Here is a 7,855-nt window from a genome sequence, read left to right on the forward strand (position 1 = left end):
AGGTCAATCCAAAACCTTTGAATCCTCTCATGATCAATGCTTATGGCTTCTTCTCACGATCAATGCTCATGCTTCTCGAGAAATCTTGTGTCCAAGAGATATAGGAGCTCTTTACGAAAGAACTCACTCTTAGACTCCTTCACGTAGAGTTTCTCATACCGTAGCATCTCTAATACAATGTGGAGATGCCCAACATGCTTGTAGAGAGAAAGACTATATACATAATATTATACAAGAATATGACCACGAAATTTTATAGATAAACACGAAAGATATCGTTCATCATCTACTAAAATGTTCCGAAAGGTAGTACTAGAAACACATAATGGCCATATCTAGTTCGGAATCCTGTCTTATAGAGGTCTTCCTTAGCTATGTGCTTTGTAAAATAGGCAGAACTTATCTATCAAATTACCCGCTCTAGGAAGGGTATATTGGTTCCAATAGGCAATGAGTTGAAATATGGCACAGTACTTTGTACTAGAGAGGGTATAGAAATCGGCTGGGCTAAAAGATGGGGTGCACAAGTAGGAAGAGGAGATATATCATATATTGATCTAGGGGTTTGAGATTCATCGGCTTCAATATTAACAAAGGCTGAGCCAGGCTCCTTGGAGGTGCTCTCAGTTGCATCTTTGACAAATGAGTAGGCAAAGATTGCCTTCTTTGATACTTTTGGTACGTTTGCATTGTTCTAGAATTATTTCATCCACAAAGCTTGGGGTGGGCTTCACACTAGGTCCATAATGTTGTATGCTATTGAGAATAAAGGAAGGAAAGGGAGAAAATGCTCACATAGCACCTTATTCTATGGATTTGTGGATAAATTATTATTAGTTTAGACTTGTCCTTGAAATAAAGAGACACTAACTACTAAAAATCCATGGGCTTAAATGTTGTTGGAAAGAATGGGACTTGATTTGTGAACAATAATATTCAAAGTTGTGTTTCTTTCTACATTTCATTTGTAGTTCCTAGATGAGGCCGAGGATAAAAATATTGCTATAAGGTCTGTGAATATGTCCAATACTAGAAACCCTTTAAAGGATTGAATCTTCAGACTACGTGATAGTTGTCTACAATAGGGATTACACCTCAGCTACCAAATATATGTTGGAGAGCCAAGCAAAGGTACTCGTGTTCACCTTGAAAGTTAGTGTTTGTATAACCATTTTTGACTTACGTATAGCTCTCTCATATGTATGTCATTGATTTATGTACACTTTTTGGATAGAGGCCTATAAGGAATTTCATTAAAAAAGAAGAGAGGATTACGACCATCTTAAATCCAAAAGAAAGGCAACAAAAATGGTTTGCTAAGAGAGATCAATCCTTACAAAAATGCTATAGCTACACTATCATCACTGTGATATCATCCATTTTCTTTGGCTTGCCAATTGTCATTAGTAAATCATAACACAAGTAAACGTAAACAATAGTTGTAGCTTCTTCGGCTAGTACCTAGAGCATGCTTGGCTATATGGTATAGAGAATATAGGAAGGAAAGGGGGAGAAAATGTGTGCATGTAAAAAATCTTGAGCCGAGGTGCATGAAGTCTGCTTACAAGATCTTGCCAAGTAGTGTTGAGAGCACCGATTGAGCAACACCAATCTATGTGGTATTAAAGGTTGTGGGTAGTGTCAAAAAGAGGGGGAAAGACACGGACTTAAGAGAAAGCCATGCAAGAAGAAGAGATGATGCAAGAGATACAACAAAGCCATGTAAAGGGCACTATTGATTAAGCCATTCCGAAAGTGTATTAAATACACCATTCAAAGTGTAGAGGTGGAGAAAGATCAAATATAAGACTAGTCAATTCGATTGGGAGATAAGGATCAACTTAGTCAAAGGGTGTTGTTGTTGTTTCTCCCAAGTGCAAGTTCTGAGGTTGTTGGTCACCTACAATCGTGTCATCGCTCATTGTAGCATAGGTGTACACAAGTGTAGCATATATCCTTGGGTCGTATTCTGGTGAGAGGTGTAGGCTAAAGCATGAAAAGCAGATCTCATGCGCGCATGGGTGAGAGATGGAGGCTCTCGCTTCCATGAGAGTTCAAGAAGGTTTAGAAGGGGGTTGCAGGGTTCAAAAAGGGATAGGGTTGAGAGAGCTATCTAGGAGTTCAGGGTCTAGGAGGAGTCCAGGGACTAGGGTTGAGGAGTGGAGAGCTAGTCTCCTACGCGACTTTGAGGGGTAAGGGTTGAGGAGGAGAGACAAGTGAGGAGGGAGGAGGGAGAAGGAAGGAGGAGGAAGAGGGAGGAGGGAGGAGGAAGGAGGACGAGCAAGGGAGGAGCATGAGGGAGGAGGAGGAGGAGGAGGGAGTACAAGGGTAGGGAAAGCAAGTGTAAGGGCTTGCTAGAACACGATAATGTAAGAGAGCATGGACACAATGGACATCAATCACATGAACACAATAGTGAGCTTGAATAGTGAACCTCAAACAGTGGGAGCTTCATTCTATTCAGAGATATTTATACATGTTGGTCTCTACACAATCCATAGGTACCTCCATGTTGGGACCTCTTTTGTAGGAGACCTTTTGGAAAAGAGTCCCTCCACTTTTTGGGGGGACCTTTTGGGTCTCTGCACAAAGTGGGGGGATCTTTTGGGTCTCTACACAAAAGTGGGGGTCTCTACACAAAGTGGGAGGACCCCAAAAAGTGTAGACTTTTAATCCCTCATCAATGGTGAGGGATACCTCCAGGATTACTGCTAAAGCGTCATTGTATTTTGCACTTTCTTTGAGTGTTTTGTCATAACTTCCTTGCATAATTAATGCATGTTTGTCCAAGGCGTGTTTCTTGTCTTGTCCATTTGATCTTGGAGTTTCTATTGATTAGCGGCCAATTGAGAGGAGCATCTACACTATCTAGATCATGACGTTTGGCATCCCACCGGTAGCGATGAGGTAGCACATCAAATGTGGGATGCATTTGAAAGGAAGATGGAGCTTATAAGTACTTAAGGAGGTACTTTTCATTGAGCAGCTTTGGTCTACACTAAGCAGGTTGTGGCTCCAATTTGTTGCTTATATTTGAAGTGACTTGCACTTGGTGAATATTCTTTGAAGTTCCGGAGAGGTTCCATCCTCCTCTTGACTGCATATTTGGGTATTGCTTCCAAAAATCACTAATGGGATTACCACGCATGGGAATCCTATCTGTATCCTGTTGCAACTCCCATGTGGGTGTGCGATTTGCATTATCTAGTTCGTGAATCTCATTGATGGAATCATTAATGGCGTCTTCCATTGAAAACTCAAGTGAGATTTGAGGAATATGTGGTGTTGGGGGAGAGTAAGAGGTTATAGGGGGAAAACTTGAGGTCGAAGCAAGTATAGAATTTGAGAAGGTAGAAATAGGGATGTTGGTGGAAAGTAGAGGGAGAGCAGGGCAAATGGATTTAGCAACTTGATAGACCTCAAGGATTCTTGGATTAGGAGGTAGTGTTGAGAGGCATGGGCAAATAGGCATGGCAAGGAATATGGGTTAGCATGGATTTCTAGAAAGGTACAAAGGATGGTACTAGAGTTAGGGAAGGATGTGAGAAGATCAGAAAGTTAGGGGAGATTAGATTGAAGATAGACTACATATTCCTCTGGCATATCTTTGTCCCTTCTGGTAGACATTGTCAGCTTTAATGTAGGGCCATAAACATCACTCTTCACAACTTAGGAAGACAACATAAAGCCTCGTTTTAAAAATACATTTTTCTAGAGAGCAAGTCTAAGCACAGTGTGCTAGGTTATTGTGGTTGTCTGAGTTTGTCATTGCCTCCCTTTTGTTGCTTGCTTATCTCTTCGGTTTGTTTGCACAGGCATGTTTGTGCTGTTTTTTTCTGTTTGTGATGCTTGTATGTTAGTCTTGGCAATCTTTCCCAATTTTTAGCCCTCTATATGTGGCATAGCTGTAAGCCTAATGAATTGTTCTCTGATGGGATTTAATATAATGAATTGTTGTATGATGGGATTTAATTGTGTGCCCATTGGATTGTTATATGATGAGATTTAATATTTATTTTTAATAAGATCCACCTAATACTAACATGCTCAAATGCAAAATCCAATCCACTCACCAGTTTTCACTCTCTTGCACTCACTAGTTTTCACTCTTAAATGCAAAATCCAATCCACTCACTAGTTTTCAATCTCTTTCCTTAGAATCTAACTCTACAACAACCAACAATCTTTGCCAAGTGGCTTGGGCCTGCAAATTAGGGTACACACCTCATGTTTTATTAGCTTATGTGGTCCAACGTTACATGGGGCTTATCTTACTACATTACCCCCAACCTCCAATGTACTTTCAACGTTACATGGGGCTTATCTTACTACATTACCCCCAACCTCCAATGTACTTTCAACATTACCTTCATTTTTCTCAATGTCAACTAACAAATTAGATAGGCACTTTACATTTAGAATGTTGGTGCATAAAACACAAGCAAGCCTTGTGGTACAATTAAAACAGAAAATCGGTGCATTACATTGCCAAATCCCAATTCCAATGTATGAATTTGACGATGTATTTACCTTGGTCTAATGTAAGGCTTATGAGACAACCAAGCAGAGTGACAAATCCCTACCTAGCCGAGTCAAAAACATCGGATACAATTCTCTACAAGGACTTAACTAGAGCATAGTATTATGGTTGTTAGTCCCTCAGTAATGCAATGCGTTTTCTTTTATGGCAATTATATCAGTCTTATCATCTCTTGTTTTGAGTAAACACAACTAAATCCCAATTCCAATGTATGAATTTGACGATGTATTTACCTTGGTTTAATGTAAGGCTTATGAGACAACCAAGCAGAGTGACAAATCCCTACCTAGCCGAGTCAAAAACATCGGATACAATTCTCTACAAGGACTTAACTAGAGCATAGTATTATGGTTGTTAGTCCCTCAGTAATGCAATGCGTTTTCTTTTATGGCAATTATATCAGTCTTATCATCTCTTGTTTTGAGTAAACACAACTTTCAATGATTGTTTTATGAGTCCACCCAAGGTTGTTCGCTTCAAACAACTACATTAATAATTCATCCAACAAATTTTCAATGCTTAGAATCCAGTCCATGCTCATCTAAAGCTCATTCATCAAAAAGCTACATCTCCAAAGTGGCCAACAATGGCGAGAAAGATCCACGTGCATTCAAGCAAGGCCAATGTCCTAGCCAATGCATCCATGCATGCCAAGATAGTTACCACAGAGCTTTATTAAGAGGTTTGAAAGATATATATTTAGTGGCTAAGGTAGAGGGCTTGTGAAGAAAAAGAGAGGTAGAGGGCTTGTGGTCAATGAGTCACAGGCCTTGAGATGGAGACATGCTCTGTAGGAGTGGTCGGTCTGCCATCCCACTAAGCCCAACCTATGTGTATCCGCATAAAACCATCCTGATCCTGAATCTCCGAGTGCCAAATGAAGGGATGGCACTCAAACTCCTCTCTACACCTAGGTGGGGCTCAAATGAGTCCCCGTGCTAGTTTTTGCCAAACCTTGAAAAGGCTCTGCATCGATGGGGATCCTCTCCCTATGAGAGGGGCCTTCAAGAAGAGCCACCAATGTGACTGCTACCACTTGATCTCCAATGCGTGGGGTATTTTTGAGAAGCTGCCACTATAGAAGGAGCTTCCAAGGCTCTGTACTTGGGGTACATCCATGAACCACTAGCTTGCCCAAAAGGGCTCTGCTCTGCATCTCCGGATCACCTCGATCCTACGACATGATGACAGTTCTAAGCAACCCTGGCCTTGGTGTTCCTCGTACCGTCTGAACTACCCAAGAGGAAATTGCCACCAAGCACATGAGTTGTCCCATGCAGTCCTTATGAAAGCACCAGCAGGACGTGAAGTACCAAGCCATGGCTAAGAGAACCTGATTGGTTACAAGGGCTCTCCTTGCCTGAGAGAGTTTGGTCAAGCTCCAATATAGAAGCTTCCGCTTCACACTTTCTAGTATCGGAGCGATTTGTTGCTCTCCTTGTAATATCGAACACCCCAAATATCTCGATGTCCGCCCTTGCGGGATCCATTGAAACCAAAGGCAGTGCCCCAATCTTGAACCTCCTGCACCTCCTCCATCCTTGTGAAGAAATGGATTGATTTGGCTCAGTTGATTCGAGCCCCGGAGGCCTCACAATAGATTGCAAAAGCTCCTCTGACTACCTCGAGGCTCGATGCTAACCCCTCCACATACAATGCTGTGTCATCTGCAATCTACGAGTCCAAGAGCTCCTTCTCCTGTAGGATTGGAAGTCTCAGCCTTGTCAGTCCTATGGCCTGGGAGCATAGGAAATAGCCAAGCGCCTTGGCTATGAAGAGAAAAAGGAAGGGGGCCAAGGGGCAACCCTGTTATATGGAGCGGGAGAGAGAGGCGGCCTTGCTAGTGTGGCCACCGGTGAGAATCTGGCTAGAGCTCCCACCAACGTATAGGGTTGAAATCCCCCGAATCCATTGCTCTGAGAAACCCTAACGGCCCCCAGTCCCCTCTAGAAAGGACCACTCCACCCTATCATAAGCCTTCTCGACGTCCAAGAGAAGGATGGCTAAGGGTTGTGACTCCTCCCTGGCCTCCCAAAACGTGAAAATGTCGTCCACGATGTTGTGTTCCTAAACAAAGCCTGTCTTTAACCGTGAATGATGTCGGAGAGATGGGGACACAACTGCCGCAAGCTCAAGACCTTGGCTAGGATCTTGTATGTGGCACCAAGAAGAGTGATCGGCCTCCACTGGCACATATCGGACCTACCTCCTCCCTTCAGGATAAAGCAAATCTAGCATTGGCTTAGAGAGTAAGAGAGTGAGCCGGAGTCAAAGATCTCCTGACAAGCCTACTTCAACAAGGTGACAAACTCCCAATAACTCTTGAAAGGCGGCTGGAGTTAAACCATCCTCCTCAGGGCACTTCTGGGGCCTTGAGAGCCTCCCATAGCTCCTCGTCCGTGAACGGTGTTCCTAGTTGTCTTCTCACTCTGAACGGGACCATTGAAGGGACCTAGTCCCAAACTACCTCCTTGGCTAAGAGGACTGAGGGAGTCTCCACCTCTAATTGGAAAAGCTATCAATAAAAATCCGTGGTCATCTCAAGGATCTCCTGGGGGTTCAAGTGCATTCGACCATGCTCATCCTGCAATCTCTGGAGCAGGGTCCCTACTGATCGGGGCACCGCGGTCTGAAAGAATTGCCTAGTCATCTTGTCCCCCTGATGTACCCACCTGGCGCGAGAGGATTGGTATGAGAACTCTGTTCATCGGACCTCTGTGGCTTGTAGCTCCAACCTCGCACTCTCATGGCGATCGTTAAGCCACTGTGAACCCGGATCTTACTCTCGATGGAAGCTAGGTCCCGTCTCATAGGACTCTCTCCCAACTTGTTTGGGGCCTGGAGCAAACTCCCAACCGACCTCGAGGCACACCTGAGGGCTCTCTCTCACTTGTGAGAAGCAAGACATAGGATGAGGGAGATAGACACAGAGGCAGGGCAGCTCTGCAAACCTTAGCAAATGGCAGATGGTTGGGACAATTCTCTAGGACAAGTACCCCTCAATGGGTCATGATGCAGCCAACGTCTTCAAAGTAGGGACAGGGGTACTTCACTCGCTGTCAGAAGGAGACAGAGATGGATGGGGGCCTCAGTGTTTTTACATTCTCACGCCGCGATATATTCACTGGTTGTATAGTCCCCTCTTGGTTGCTAACCCGTCTCGGAGATACCCTAGGCAGTGAGCTGGGTTTCCAGAATGCACGCTGGCCTAGGCTCGAGAGTTTTTCTGATCAGCGCCTTCGTGATAGCTGGCTTGTATGATTTTGTTTTCAAGCATTAATAGAAAGCTCTTTTTTCTGTTTTTTTCTTTTAAAG

The sequence above is a fragment of the Dipteris shenzhenensis genome, chromosome 32 (assembly GCF_047967505.1).
Source record: "Dipteris shenzhenensis isolate YYH24624 ecotype China chromosome 32, Dip_SZ_1.0, whole genome shotgun sequence".
In the NCBI taxonomy this organism is placed as follows: domain Eukaryota; kingdom Viridiplantae; phylum Streptophyta; class Polypodiopsida; order Gleicheniales; family Dipteridaceae; genus Dipteris; species Dipteris shenzhenensis.